The 17,185-nt window shown below is 38.5% G+C and overlaps 1 non-coding gene across 1 annotated transcript; it reads right to left on the bottom strand.

Moving 5' to 3' along the window:
• Nucleotides 1–10,345: 10,345 nt before the first annotated feature.
• LOC123602880 lies at nucleotides 10,346–10,452 on the bottom strand. Its single transcript, XR_006714633.1, has one exon. It is a non-coding gene; the product is annotated as a U6 spliceosomal RNA (small nuclear RNA).
• Between the last annotated feature and the right edge of the window lie 6,733 nt (nucleotides 10,453–17,185).

Here is a 17,185-nt window from a genome sequence, read left to right as displayed (position 1 = left end):
AGTCTCCCAGCTGCAGACCAAAATGACGTGAAGACTCTGAATCCACTCATCCATTTGCTCAATATATATTGATTTATTACTTTCAGTGTTCCAGGAACTGGGGGCTGGAACACTCTGTTCCAGCCTATGGAGAGGCTACTGTAAGCAGAAAAAAGTCCCTGCCTACATGGAGATTTATTTCCTAGTGGGAGAAGAGATGCATTAAATAGATATACTATTCAAGGGCAAAAAATGCAATGAAAAAAAGGGGGGGAAAAGATAGTGTATGTATATGGGTAAAGTTGCAAAATTAAACAAATTGATTAACGAAACCTCACTGAAAAGATGATATTTGAGCAAACACCTGGAAGAGGTGAGCAAGCATGTCATATGACAAATGAGGAAGAAACATCCCAAGCAGAGATAACAGCAAGTATGAAGAACTTGATGCTAGAAGATGCCTAATGCATTTGACCGATGCAAGCAAACCACAGTGTCAAGAGGTAAGATCAGAAAAGTAATGAGGGACCAGATCATGTAGCACCTGACAGAGTACTACTGTAGTACTCCACAGTTACCCCGGTGAACAATAAAGACATTGAAGGTTTTGGAGCAGAGAACTAGCAAGATTTTACTTAAGTTTTGAAAGGATTCCTTTTGTTGCTATATTTAAAATGGATTGTATGGTATTAATGGCAACAACAAAGATAAAATAAATATTTTTATATCTGTAGAAGAAATTTAATGTGTTTAATAGAAAATAGAGAAGAGAAATAAGAAACTGCAGCAGATGTAAGATATGACGTTAGGTAGCAAGAATAAGGCCTACTATATCAATAATAACAATAAATATAAATGGGTGTAATTTTTCAATTGACAGAAGGACTCAGATTAGGAAAATAAAGTCAGGAGAGCTTCTGGGAAGATGGCGGCGTAGGAGGACGCTGGGCTCACCACCTCCTGCGGATCACTTAGATTCCACCCACACCTGCCTAAATAACCCAGAAAATCGCCGGAAGACTAGCAGAACGGCTTCTCCAGAGCCAAGCATAGACAAGAGGCCCACGGAAGAGGGTAGGAAGGGTGGAGAGGCAGTGCGTGCTACAGGGACTGGCGGGAGGGAGCCTGGGCGGAGGGGCAGCCCGCCGGCCAAGCAGAGCCCCCGCGTCTGGCTGGCAAAAATGGAGAGGCTGAATGGAGTGTGTTCTGACAGCAAGCAGCACTTAACATCTGGAAGGTTATAAGTTAATAGCTCTGCTCGGAGAACGGGAGGGCTGGAGGACAACGGGAGGGAGAGTTGTTGAGCCCTGGACAACAGAGCAGCCTGGCAGGGAACAAAGGCGCTCACCAGCGCCATCTCCCTCGCCCATCCCCCAGCCAAAATCCCAAAGGGAACTAGTTCCTGTCAGGGAACTTGCTTGCACCGCGCAAACACCCAAGGCTGTGCTTCTGCGGATCCATCCCTGCCGCAGGTCTGACTCCCTCCCAGTGCGCAGGGGCCCCTCCCGAAGCGGATTTCCAAAGGAAAAGTGAGCTGAGCCTGCCCCCCACCCCGCCCCTGTGCACCTTGCCGATCCACCCCAGCTAATACACCAGATCCCCAGCACCAAAAGCCTGGCAGTGTGCAAGTAGCCCAGATGGGCCACACCATCCCACAGTGAATCCCGCCCCTAGGAGAGGGGAAGAGAAGGTACACACCAGTCTGACTGTGGCCCCAGCAGTGGGCTGGGGGCAAACATAAGGTCAGACTGTGGCTCCGCCCACCAATGCAAGTTATTCAAGACAGCACAGGGGAACAGCCCTGCAGTTCGCACCACTCCAGGGACTATCCAAAATGACGAAATGGAAGAATTCCCCTCAAAAAAACGTCCAGAAAATAACGACAGCTAACGAACGGATCAAAAACGATTTATACAATATAACAGAAAGTGAATTTAGAATAAGAGTCATAAAATTAATTGCTGGGCTTGAAAACAGTATAAAGGACAGCAGGGAATCTATTGCTATAGAGATCAAAGGACTAAGGAACAGCCAGGAGGAGCTAAAAAATGCTATTAATGAGCTGCAAAATAAAATGTAGACGACCACAGCTTGGATTGAAGATGCGGAGGAGAGAATGGGTGAACTACAAGATAAAATTATGGAAAAAGAAGAAGCTGAGAAAAAGAGAGATAAAAAAATCCAGGAGTATGAGGGGAAAATTAGAGAACTAAGTGATGCACTAAAGAGAAATAATATACGCATAACTGGTATTCCAGAGGAGGAAGAGAGAGGGAAAGGCGCTGAAGATGTACTTGAACAAATCATAGCTGAGAACTTCCCTGATCTGGGGAAGGAAAAAGGCATTGAAATCCAAGAGGCACAAATAACTCCCTTCACACATAACTTGAATCAATCTTCTGCACAACATATCATAGTGAAACTGGCAAAAGACAAGGATAAAGAGGAAATTCTGAAAGCAGCTAGGGATAAACGTGCTCTAAGACACAAAGGAAGACCAATAAGACTCGTGACTGATATCTCTTTTGAAACTTGGCAGGCCAGAAAGGAATGGGAGGAAATCTTCAATGTGATGAACAGTAAAAATATGCAGCCAAGAATCCTCTATCCAGCAAATCTGTCATTTAGAAGAGGAGAGATAAAGGTCTTCCCAAACAAACAAAAACTGAAGGAATTCATCACCACTAAACAAGCTCTACAAGAGATCCTAAGGGGGATCCTGTGAGACAACATACCAGAGATATCGCTACAAGCATGAAACCTACAGACATCACAATGACTAGAAAGCCAATATCTTTCCATGATAACACTGAATGTAAATGGACTAAATGCTCCAACCAAAAGACATAGGGTATCTGAATTGATAAAAAAAAAAAAAAAAAAAAAACAAGACCCATCTATTTGCTGTCTACAAGAGACTAGTTTTAGACCTGAGGACACTTTCATATTGACAGTGAGGGGATGGAGAACTATTTATCATGCTACTGGAAGTCAAAAGAAAGCTGGAGTTGCCATACTTATATCAGACAAACTAGACTTTAAATTAAAGGCTTTAACAAGAGATGAAGATGGGAATAATATAATAATTACAGGGTCTATTCATCAGGAAGAACTAACAATTATAAATGTCTATGCACCGAATACAGGAGACCACAAATATATAAACCAAATCATCACAACATAACCAACCTTATTGATAAGAATGTGGTAATTGCAGGGGACTTTAATACCCCACTTACAACAATGGATTGATCATCTAGACACATGATGAATAAAGAAAACGAGGGCCCTCAATGATACATTGGATCAGATGGACTTGACAGATATATTTAGAACTCTGCATCCCAAAGCAACAGAATATACTTTCTTCTCGAGTGCACATGGAACATTCTCCAAGATAGATCACATACTGGGTCACAACATAGCCCTTCATAAGTATACAAGAATTGAGATCATACATGCATACTTTCAGACCACAATGCTATGAAGCCTGAAATCAACCAAAGGAAAAAGTCTGGAAAACCTCCAAAAGCATGGGGGTTAAAGAACACCCTACTAAAGAATGAATGGGTCAAACAGGCAATTAGAGAAGAAATTAAAAAATGTATAGAAACAAATGAAAATGAAAATACAACAATCCAAACACTTTGGGATGCAGCTAAGGCAGTTCTGAGAGGAAAATACATTGCAATCCAGGCCTATCTCAAGAAAGAAGAAAAAACCCAAATACAAAATGTAACAGCACACCTAAAGGAAATAGAAGCAGAGCAGCGAAGACACCCCAAACCCAGCAGAAGAGAAATAAAAAAGATCAGAGCAGAAATAAACAATTTAGAAGCTAAAAAAACTGTAGAGCATATCAATGAAACCGAGAGTTGGTTTTTTGAAAAAATAAACAAAATTGATAAACTTCTAGCCAGGCTTCTCAAAAAGAAAAGGGAGATGACCCAAATAGATAAAACCATGAATGAAAATGGAAATATTACAATCAAGCCCTCAGAAACACAAGCAATTACAGGGAATACTATGAAAAATTATATGCCAACAAACTGGACAACCTGGAAGAAATAAACAAATTCCTAAGCACCCACACACTTCCAAAACTCAAACAGGAAGAAAGAGAAAACTTGAATAGACCCATAACCAGTGAAGAAATTGAATCAGTTATCAAAAATCTCCCAACAAATAAGAGTCCAGGAGCAGATGGCTTCCCTGGGGAGTTCTAAAGCAGAGATAATACCTATCCTTCTCTAGCTTCCAAAAAATAGAAAGGGAAGGAAAACTTCCAGACTCCTTTCAAGAAGCCAGCATTACTTTGGTTCCTGAACCAGACAGAGACCCAGCAAAAAAAGAGAACTACAGGCCAATATCCCTGATGAATATGGATGCAAAAATTCTCAATAAGATACTAGCAAATCGAATTCAGCAGCATATGAAAAGAATTATACACCATGATCAAGTGGGATTCATTCCTGGGATGCAGGGCTGGTTCAACAGTAACAAATCAATCAACGTGATATATCACATCAATAAAAAAAAAAAAATAACCATATGAACGTATCAATTGATGCAGAAAAGGCATTTGACAAAATTCAGCATCCTTTCTTAATAAAAACCCTCGAGAAAGTCAGGATAGAAGGAACATACTTAAAACATCATAAAAGCCATTTATGAAAAGCCCACAGCTAATATCATCATCGATGGGGAAACACTGAGAGCTTTCTCCCTGAGATCAGGAACACGACAGGGATGCCCACTCTCACCGCTGTTGTTTAACATGGTGTTGGAAGTGCTAGCATCAGCAATCAGACAACAAAAAGAAATCAAAGCATCAAAATTGGCAAAGATGAAGTCAAGCTTTCACTTTTTGCAGATGACATGATCTTATACATGGAAAATCCAATAGACTCCACCAAAAGTCTGCTAGGACTGATACATGAATTCAACAAAGGTGCAGGATACAAAATCAATGTACAGAAATCAGTTGCATTCTTATACACTAATAATGAACCAACAGAAAGCAAATAATAAACTGATCCCATTCACAATTGCACCAAGAAGCATAAAATACCTAGGAATAAATCTAACCAAAGATGTATAAGATCTGTATGCTGAAAACTATAGAAAGCTTATGAAGGAAATCGAAGAAGATAGAAAGAAATGGAAAGACATTCCGTGCTCATGGATTGGAAGAATAAACCTTGTTAAAATGTCGATACTAACCAAAGCTGTCTACACATTCAATGCAATCCCAATCAAAATTGCAGCAGCATTCTTCTCGAAGCTACAACAAGCAATCCTAAAATTCATATGGAACCACAAAAGGCCCCGAATAGCCAAAGTAATTTTGAAGAAGACCAAAGCAGGAGGCATCACAATCCCAGACTTTAGCCTCTACTACAAAGCTGTCATCATCAAGACAGCATGGTATTGGCACAAAAACAGACACACACACCAATGGAATAGAATAGAAACCCCAGAACTAAAGCCATAAAAGTATGGCCAACTAATCTTTGACAAAGCAGGAAAGAACATCCAATGGAAAAAAGACAGTCTCTTTAACAAATGGTGCTGGGAGAACTGGACAGCAACATGCAGAAGGATAAAACTAGACCACTTTCTTACATCATTCACAAAAATAAATTCAAAATACATAAAGGACCTGAATGTGAGACAGGAAACCGTCAAAACCCTAGAGGAGAAAGCAGGAAAAGACCTCTCTGACCTCAGCCGTAGCAATTTCTTACTTGACACATCCCCAAAGGCAAGGGAATTAAAAGCAAAAATGAACTATTGGGACCTCATGAAGACAAAAAGCTTCTGCACAGCAAAGGAAACAACCAACAAAACTAAAAGGCAACCAATGGAATAGGAAAAGATATTTGCAAATGACATATCGGACAAAGGGCTAGTATCCAAAATCTATAAAGAGCTCACCAAACTCCACACCCAAAAAACAAATAATCCAGTGAAGAAATGGCCAGAAAAGATAAATAGATACTTCTCTAAAGAAGACATCCAGATGGCCAATAGGCACATTAAAGATGCTCAACATCGCTCCTCAAATCAGGGAAATACAAGTCAAAACCACACTCAGATATCACCTCACACCAGTCAGAGTGGCCAAAATGAACAAATCAGGAGACTATAGATGCTGGAGAGGATGTGGAGAAATGGGAACCCTCTTACCCTGTTGGTGGGAAGGCAAACTGGTGCAGCCGCTCTGGAAAACAGTGTGGAGGCTCCTCAAAATATTAAAAATAGATCTCCCCTATGACCCAGCAGTAGCACTGCTAGGAACTTACCCAAGGGATACAGGAGTATTGATGCATAGGGGCACTTGTATCCCAATGTGTATAGCAGCACTCTCAACAATAGCCAAATTGTGGAAACAGCCTAAATGTCCATCAACTAATGAATGGATAAAGAAATCGTGGTTTATATGCACAATGGAGTACTACGTGGCAATGAGAAAGAATGGAATATGGCCCTTTGTAGCAACGTGGATGGAACTGGAGAGTGTGATGTTAAGTGAAATAAGTCATACAGGGAAAGACAGGTACTGTATGTTTTCACTCTTATGTGGATCCTGAAAATCTTAACAGAAACACATGGGGGAGGGGAAGGAAATAAAAAAGAGGTTAGAGTGGGAGAGAGCCAAATCATAAGAGACTCTAAAAAACTGAGAACAAACTGAGGGGTGATGGGGGTGGGAGGGAGGAGAGGGTAGGTGATGGGCATTGAAGAGGGCATCTTTTGGGATGAGCACTGGGTGTGGTATGGAAACCAATTTGACAATAAATTTCATATATTAAAATAAATAAATAAATAAATAAATAAATAATAAATAATAAATAGAAAAAAAGAAAGTCAATAAAACATTATGTACAAAACAACTTGGAAAAATTTTAAACGTTGAATATGAAAAAAATTTTAATTATTAGTCAAATATGAAAAAATTTTGAAAGCAATATTGTTATCTGACAAGATACAAGGAAGACAAAAAGTGGCACAAAAGAATATTACATGCTGGCAAAAGGAACAATAGAGCAAGATGATATAGCCCTTATTAACATCATTGCACCTAAGAATGGTGCTTGAAAATATGTCAAGCAGCAACTGACATAAGTAAATTAAGATATATATATATACATATATATATATATATATACACACACACACATATACATACACATATAAATGAATAATAGTAATTGGAGATTTAGCACACCCATTTCTGCAAGTGATAGATGGAAGAGACAAAAAATAGCATCAGGATTTGAACAGTATTATAAGTATGCGGGTGCTAACACACACACACAGGCGCACGCACATAGAAAAAACACACACACAGGCACATGCACATAGACAAACACACACACACACACACACACACACACACACACACACACACACAAAGAGAAAGAAATCTATACCTAACATAAAGAGTACACCTACCATATGAGCACTGAGTAATGTATAGAATTATTCCATCACTATAATGTATACCTGAAGCTAATAAAACACTGTGTGTTAACTATAATGGAATTAAAATGTAAAACTTAATTTAGAAAAAAGAGAAATCTATACCTAACAAAGTAAGATGCTCATGGAACATTTAAAAAATAGACCGTATGTTAAGAAAAAAAAAGAAATCACCAATAAAAGCCAAAGTATTAATATTATGTAGACTATATACACCAACCATAATGCGATAAAATTGAAAAATAAAAACAAAGTAGAGCTTAAAATTTATATATTTGAAAAAACTAAATAGAATATTTCTAAAAAAATAAAAAATAAAAAGGAAACCATATAGGAAATTCAATATGTTGATGTTAATGATTATGGGTTTGTTTGGGTTTTTTTGATGTTTACTTAAATTTGTTTATTTGTAATATCTAAAAAGGCAGGGAGTAACAAGTAAAATGATACACATTCTGATGCTCATGTTAATGATTATAAAAGCAATGTATTGAAATTGGGGGGACAGAACTAAAAAGTAAGATGTCTTACCTCACAAAGAGCCAATTTTCACCCTTTTAGGGGTGATATCACCCGTATTGAGAATGCACATCCTAAATAATCTACCAATTCACAGGAATTGAAGCACACAGAGGGTAATATTAAATAACACCACAGGGATATAATCAGCAAAAGCTAGAGAGTGCTTATAAATATATACGTAAATGGAAGGATAAAACAAGAACATTTTTTAAATTTTTATTTATTTTTGAGAGACAGAGAGACAGAGTGAGAACAGGGGAGGAGCACAGAGAGAGGGAGACACAGAATCTGAAGCAGGCTCCAGGCTCTGGGTGGTCAGCACAGAGCCCAACATGGGGCTTGAACCCATGAACTGGAGGATCGTGAACCAAGTCAAAGTCGGACATTTAACTGACTGAGCCACCCAGTCAATTTGTAGAATTGACTCTTTGCAACTATTAATTTTCATAATTAAAAGCAAAGTTAAATTTAAAGATGAATGCCCACAATTTGAAAGCAAGAATGAACAAATTAACCTACAAGGCAATTTAAACCATAGGGACTACTCAATTTCTTCAACAAGCATTTGCAAGAAAAAAATCAAAGAGAAATGTTTAGACAATAGTAACTTAAAAGATAGCTCACAAATTGTGGTGTAGGGAACATTTTTTCAATACTGATTCAGAAAAATCAACTAATCTTCAAACAGGGGTGCCAACAATACACAATGAAGAAAGGGTGATGTCTTCAAGAAATGGTGTTGTGGGGTGCCTGTGTGGCTCAGTTGGTTAAGTGTCCGACTTTGGCCCAGGTCATGATCTCACAGTTTGTGAGTTCCAGCCCTGCATTTGGCTCTGCACTGACAGTTCAGAGCCTGAAGCCTGCTTCAGACTCTGTGTCTCCCTCCCTCTCTGCTCTTCTCCTGCTCATGCGCGCTCGCTCTCTCTCTCTCAAAAATAAATAAAAACATTTAAAATTTTTGAAAAAGAAATGGTGTTATGAAAACTGGATATCCACATGCAAAAAAATGAAATGGGATTCTTATCCTATATCATACACAAAATCAAATCAAAATTGATTAAGACTTTGATGTAACACCTGAAACTGTAAAACTCCTAAAAAAAATAGGAAAAAATCACATGACTTTGGTCTTGGCAATGATTTCATGGATATAACAACAGAAGCATAGGCAACAAAAGAAAAATGAACAAGTAACACTACATCAAACTAAAAAGCTTCTGCACAGCCAAGGCAACAATCAACATAAGGAAAAGGCAACCCATGGGATGCAAGAAAATATTTGCAAACTATATATTTGATAAAGGGTTAATTTCTAAAATATATAGGGAACTCCTACAACTCACTAGGAAAAAAATAACAATTAAAATAGGCAAAGCACTTTTGAATAAACATTTCTAAAAAAGACATACAAATGGCTTAGGATGGATCTTCTGCTATACCAACAGACAGAAGATAAAATGCTCAATATCACTAACCATCAGAGATATACAAATCAAAACAAGGCGATGTTATTTATAAGCATATTAATTGGGTAGATTTCATGCGAAGTATCTTTTCTGAAGTGAAATAATATAATACAATACAATACAATACAATACAATACAATACAATACAATAAATACAATACAATACAATACAATACAATACAATACAAAAGATATCACTCAGTTTTTAACATTTAGGTAGGAAAATGGCATTGTGGTTATTTTTCAAAAAAGAATCCATATATTTGGATTTTACAGTGTGGATATTTATAGGTTAAATTCTATGATGTATGGGTTTGATGCAAAATGATCTGGAGGGAGAGAGAGGTAGACAAGGTAAAGGGGAGATGAGATGGTCCAAACTGTACCTGCTAAAGCTTCGTGCAGGAATATGGAACATCACTGTTGCATCCTCTCTACTTAAATAAATGAATACACACACACACACACACACATATTTTATATACTATTTTATATTCCATATTTTATAGTATATATTTCATGTATTTTATTATATAAAATAATATAAAATTATGTACAATATATATTGCTATATAAAATATTAAACATATAAATATAAAATAATAATATATATAAAAACATGTATGAAAGTTGCAAGATAAAAGTTTGTTTAATGACTAGTATTCATCTCAAAAATTGGGACTTAGAACAACCAATTATAAACCCCTATCCTCCAAAAAGAAGAAAAAAGAAGGAAGGAAATAATAAAGTTAAGAGCAGAAGATTAGCAAAACTAAATTCTAGTTCTTTGAAAAGATCAATATAATAAGCAAGAAATACCTACAGTAAGATTAAGCAAGAGAAAAAGGGAGAAGGATATGGTTAAAACAAATTTATTTTTTTTGTTGTTATTTTTTTTAATGGAACGCTTCACGAATTTGCGTGTCATCCTTGCGCAGGGGCCATGCTACTCTTCTCTGTATCGTTCCAATTTTAGTATATGTGATGCCGAGGTGAGCACAAATCAAATTTAATTTAAAAAGGAAAATAAAAAAGATATCAGTTATTTAAAAATGATTTAAAAAGTTACTCTAAACAGCTTACACTAATAAATTTGAAAACAGACAAAATGAAAAAAGTTCTAGAAATGTACAAAACACAAACACTGATGCAAGAAAGAGAATGGGAAGGGCCCCTGGGTGGCTCTGTCAATTGAGCATCTGACTCTTGATTTCAGTTCAAGGTCATGATCGCACAGTTTGTGAATTTGAGCCCCACATCAGGCTCTGTGCTGACATTACTGAGCCTGCTTGGGATTCTCTCTGTCTCCCTTCTCTCTCTGCCCTTTCCACATGCTCTCCCACTCTTTCTCTTTCTCAAAATAAAAAATAAATGAACTTAAGAAAAACAAAGAGAAGTTTTATAGGGCAGTAAGTATCAAAGAAATTAAAATGGTATTAAAGACTATTTCTCCCCCCAAATCCAAGCTATCTTGGCTTTGCAGGACAATTCTACCAATTTTTCAAGGAATAATTCTTTATTATTTTATATAAATTATTTCAGAAAAAATTGAAAAAAAAGATGCCCAATTCTTTTTATGAGGTTAGTGCAATGCTTTGGGTTTTTTTTCTCAAAATTTAATTTAAATTCTAGGGACACCTGGGTGGCTCAGTTGGTTAAGTGTCCGACTTCAGCTCAGGTCATGATCTCACAGTCTATGAGTTTCAGCCCTGCATTGGGCTCTGTGCCGACAGCTCCGAGCCTGGAGCCTGCCTCAGATACTGTGACTCCCCCTCTCTCTCTGCCCCTCCCCTGCTTATGCTCTGTCTCTCTGTCTCAAAAATAAATAAAAACAGAGAGAAGCTTCAGGAAAGATGGCGACGTAGGAGGACTGGGCTCACCACGTCCTGCTGGTCACTTAGATTCCCCCCACATCTGCCTAAATAACCCAGAACACTGCCAGAAGACTAGCAAAACGGACCCTCCAGAGCCAAGGGTAGAAAAGAGGCCCACAGAAAAGGGTAGGAAGGGTGGACAGGTGGTGCGCGCTACACAGACTGGCAGGAGGGAGCCATGGCAGTGGAGGGGCAGTCCACCCAGCAAGGCATAACCCCCGAGTCTGGCTTGTAAAAGCAGAGGGGCTGGACTGCATGAGTTCTGACAGCCAGCGGGACTTAACATCTGGAATGTTAAGAGTCAATAGCTCTGCTTTCGGAGAGTGGGGAAGGCGAGAGGACAATGGGAGGGAGAGGTGTAGAGCCCAGGAAGACAGAGATCAGCTCTGCGGGAAACAAAGGTGCTGGCCAGCTCCATCTCCCTCTCCCATTCCCCAGACAAAACCCCAAAGGGAACCAGTTCCCATCACCAAACTTGCTTGCACTGCGCACACACCCAATGTTGTGCTTCAGTGGATCCATCCCTCTGACAGGTTGGCCTCCCTGCTTGTGCTGCAGGGCACCTCCTGAAGGGGACCACTGAGGGCAAAGTGAGCGGAACCTGCCCGTCCCACCCATGTGCTCCTTGTGGATCCACCCTGGATAATACGCCCTTGGCCAGATCCCATCGAGCAGCACCACAAGCTTCACAGTGTGCAAGTAGACCAGACAGGGGCCACACCACTCCATAGTGAGTCCTGCCCCTAGGAGAGGGGAAGATAAGGTACACACCAGTCTGTGGCCCCAGTGGTGGGCTGGGGACAGACATCAGGTCTGACTGCGGTCCCGCCCACCAAAACAAGTTTCTCCAGACAGTGCAGGGGAAGTGCCCTGCAGTTTGGAGCTACCACAGGGACTATGGTAATGATGAAATGGAAGAATTCTCAAAAGAAACTTCAGGAAATAGCAACAGCTAACAAATTGATCAAAAACGATATAACAGAAAAAGAATTTAGAATAATAGTCATAAAATTAATCACTGGGCTTGAAAAAAGTAGAGAGGACAGCAGAAAATCTATTACTACAGAGATCACAGGACTAAGAAACAGTCAGGAGGAGCTAAAAAATGCTATCAATGAGCTGCAAAATAAAATGGAGACGACCACAGCTCCGAATGAAGAGGCAGAGGAGAGAATAGGTGAATTAGAAGATAACATTATGGAAAAAGAAGAAGCTGAGAAAAAGAGAGATTAAAAAAATCCAGGAGTATGAGAGGAAAATTAGAGAACTAAGTGACACAATTAAAGCAATAATATACACATAATTGGGATTCCAGAGGAGGAAGAGAGAGGGAAAGATGCTGAAGGTGTACTTGAACAAATCATAGATGAGAACTTTCCTGATAAGGTGAAGGAAAAAGGCATTGAAATCCAAGAGGCACAGAGAACTCCCTTCAGATATAACTTGAATTGATCTTCTGGACAACATATCAGAGTGAAACTGGCAAAATACAAGGATAAAGAGAAAATTCTGAAAGCAGCTTGGGATAAACGTGCTCTAACATATAAAGGGAGACCAATAAGACTAGTGATGGATCTATCTACTGAAACTTGGCAGGCCAGAAAAGAATGGCAGGAAATCTTCAAGGTAATGAAAAGAAAAAATAGGCAGACGAGAATCCTTTATCAAGCAAGTCTGTCATTTAGAATAGAAGGAGAGATAAAGGTCTTCCCAAACAAACAAAAACTGAAGGAATTCATCACCACTAAACCAGCCCTACAAGAGATCCTAAGGATGATTCTATGAGTGAAATGTTGCAAGGACCACAAAGTACCAGAGACATCACTACAAGCATGAAACCTAGAGACATCACAATGACTTGAAAACCCATATCTTTCCATAGTAACACTGAATGTAAATGGACTAAATGCTCGAACCAAAAGACATAGGGTATCAGAATGGATAAAAAAACAAGACCCATCTATTTGCTGTCTACAAGAGACACATTTTAGACTTGAGGACACCTTCAGATTGAAAGTGAGGAGATGGAGAACTATCTATCATGCTACTGGAACTCAAAAGAAAGCTGGAGTAGCCAAGCTTATATCTGACAGACTATATGTTAAATTAAAAGCTGTAACAAGAGATGAAGAAGGGCATTATATAATAATTACAGGGGCTATCCATCAGGAAGAACTAACAATTATAAATGTCTATGCGCCAAATACAGAAGCCCCCAAATATATAAAACAATTGATCACAAACATAAGCAACCTTACTGATAAGAGTGTGGTAATAGCAGGGGACTTTAATACCCCACTGACAACAATGGATATATCATCTAGACACATGGTCAGTAAAGAAACAAGGGCCCTGAATGATATATTGGATCAGATGGACTTGACAGATATATTTAGAACTCTGCATACCAAAGCAACAGAATATTCTTTCTTCTCGAGTGCACATGGAACATTCTCCAAGATAGATCACATACTGGGTCACAAAACAGCCCTTCATAAGTATAAAAGAATTAAGATCATACCATGCACACTTTCAGATCACAATGCGATGAAGCTTGAAATCAACCACAGGAAAAAGACTGGAAAACCTCCAAAAGCATGAAGGTTAAAGAACAACGTACTAAACAATAAATGGGTCAACCAGGCAATTAAAGAAGAAATTAAGAAACATATGGAAACAAATGAAAATGAAAATACAACAATCCAAATGCTTTGGGATTCAGCAAAGGCAGTCCTGACAGGAAAATACATTGCAATCCAGGCCAATATCAAGAAACAAGAAAAATCCCAAATACAAAATCTAACAGCACACCTAAAGGAAATAGAAGCAGAACAGCAAAGACACCCTAAACCCTGCAGAAGAAGAGAAATAATAAAGATCACAACAGAAATAAACAATATAGAATCTAAAAAAACTGTGGAGCAGATCAGTGAAACCAAGAGTTGGTTTTTTGAAACAAACAAAATTGATAAACCTCTAGCCAGGCTTCTCAAAAAGAAAAGGGAGATGACCCAAATAGATAAAATCATGAATGAAATGGAATTATTACAACCAATCTCTCAGAAATATAATCAATTATCAGGGAATACTATGAAAGAATACATGCCAACAAACTGGACAACCTGGAAGAAATGGGAAAATTCCTAAGCACCACACACTTCCAAAACTCAAACAGGAAGAAACAGAAAACTTGAACAGACACATAACCAGCGAAGAAATTGAATCAGTTATCAAAAATCTCCCAACAAATAAGAGTTCAGGTCCAGATGACTTCCCTGGAGAATTCTCTCAGACATTTAAAGCAGAGATAATACCTATCCTTCTCAAGCTGTTCCAAAAAAAGAAAGGGAAGGAAAACTTCGAGACTCCTTTCATGACGCCAGCATTACGTTGGTTCCTAAACCAGACAGAGACCCAGCAAAAAGAGAGAACTACAAGACAATATCCCTGATGAATATGGGTGCAAAAATTCTCAACAATATACTAGGAAATCGTATTAAACAGTGTATAAAAAGAATTATACACCATGATCAAGTGGGATTCATTCCTAGGATGCAGGGCTCAATCAACATTCCCAAATCGATGTGATACATCACATTAATAAAAGAAAAGATAAGGACCATATGATCCTGTCAATCAATGCAGAAAAATCATTTCACAAAATTCAGCATCCTTTCTAAATAAAAACCGTCAAGAAAGTCGGGATAGGGGGCGCCTGGGTGGCGCAGTCGGTTAAGCGTCCGACTTCAGCCAGGTCACGATCTCGCGGTCCGTGAGTTCGAGCCCCGCGTCAGGCTCTGGCTGATGGCTCAGAGCCTGGAGCCTGTTTCCGATTCTGTGTCTCCCTCTCTCTCTGCCCCTCCCCCGTTCATGCTCTGTCTCTCTCTGTCCCAAAAATAAATAAAACGTTGAAAAAAAAAATTAAAAAAAATAAAATAAAATAAAAAAAAAAAAAAAAAAAAAAAGAAAGTCGGGATAGAAGGAACATGCTTAAACACCATAGAAACCATTTATTAAAGGCCCACAGCTAGTATCATCCTCAATAGGGAAAAATTAAGAGCTTTCTCCCTGAGATCAGGCACAAAACAGGGATGTCCACTCTCATCCCTGTTGTTTAGCATAGTGTTGTTAGTGCTACCAACAGCAATCAAACAACAAAAGGAAATCAAAGGTATCAAAATTGACAAAGATGAAGTCAAGCTTTCACTTTTTGCAGATGACATGATATCATTCATGGAAAACCCTATAGACTCTACCAAAAGTCTGCTAGAAGTGATACATGAATTTAGCAATGTTGCAGGATACAAAATCAATGTACAGAAATCAGTTGCATTCTTATACACTAATAATGAACCAACAGAAAGACAAATAAAGAAACTGATCCTATTCACAAGTGCACCAAGAAACATAAAATATCTAGGAATAGACCTAACCAAAAACGTAAAAGATCTGTATGCTGAAAACTATAGAAAGCTTATGAAGGAAATTGAAGAAGATATAAGGAAATGGAAAAAAATTTCCATGCTCATGGATTGGAAGAATAAACCTTGTTAAAATGTCAGTACTACCCAAAGCTATCTACACATTCAATGCAATCCCAATCAAAATTGCACCAGCATTATTCTCAAAGCTAGAACAAGCAATTCTAAAATTTGTATCGAACCACAAAAGACCCCGAATAGCCAAAGTAATTTTGAAGAAGACCAAAGCAGGAGGCATCACAATCCCAGACTTTAGCCTCTACTACAAAGCTATCATCATCAAGACAGCATGGTATTGGCACAAAAACAGACACATAGACCAATGGAATAGAATAGAAACCCCAGAACTAGACCCACAAAAGTATGGCCAACTAACTTTGACAAAGCAGGAAAGAATATCCAATGGAAAAAAGACAGTCTCTTTAACAAAGGTGCTGGGAGAACTGGACAGCAACATGGAGAAGGATGAAACTAGACCACTTTCTTACACATTCACAAAAGTAAACTCAAAATGGATGAAGGACCTGAATGTAAGACAAGAAACCATCAAAACCCTGGAGGAGAAAGCAGTAAAAAAAAAACCTCTGTAACCTCAGCCGCAGCAATTTCTTACTTGACACATCTCCAAAGGCAAGGGAATTAAAAGCAAAAATGAACTATTGGGACCTCATAAAGACAAAAAGCTTCTGCACAGCAAATGAAACAATTAACAAAATTAAAAGGCAACCGACAGAATGAGAAAAGATATTTGCAAATGACATATTGGACAAAGGGCTAGTATCCAAAATCTATAAAGAGCTCACCAAACTCCACACCTAAAAAACAAATAATCCAGTGAAGAAATGGGCAGAAAACATGAATAGACACTTCTCTAAAGAAGATATGAACTGGAACTTCAAAGTGAGTAATATTTGGACATATAAAGGTAAGTATGGGACTAAGAGAGGTACTCCAACGGGGGGAAATAATGCGATCATAATGAATAAGAAGAAACAAGTTTCATTTGGTTGACGTATAAAAGCACCAAAAGGAAGTAGGAAAACTCACAGGACAAAGGAGTTTGAGGAATATTTCGCTGAGAGTTGCAAATGCTTGCAATTAATTCCAGAAGCAAGAGTGACCTACTGAAGTACTCTGAGCTCCAGAATGACACAGCAAAAGCTCTCTTTCAGGAAGATTAAACAGAATTACAGGAAGGACTAGACCTTCAGAATTGTTGTCATCTGCTTCAGTGAAGAAGAAACATCAAAACAGTCTTTCCCAGGCAGTTTCTTTAAATGGTGCACCAAATAAGCAAGGCCATAGTTTTTCATAAGACAATCCCTTTTCTTCCCATTGCATCAGTATTTCAGTCGCAGATTCTAATCACCCCTCAAAT

This window comes from Leopardus geoffroyi, chromosome D1 (genome assembly GCF_018350155.1).
Source record: "Leopardus geoffroyi isolate Oge1 chromosome D1, O.geoffroyi_Oge1_pat1.0, whole genome shotgun sequence".
In the NCBI taxonomy this organism is placed as follows: domain Eukaryota; kingdom Metazoa; phylum Chordata; class Mammalia; order Carnivora; family Felidae; genus Leopardus; species Leopardus geoffroyi.
The sequence above is the reverse complement of the archived record's forward strand: the minus strand, read 5'-3'. Positions and strand labels throughout refer to the sequence as shown.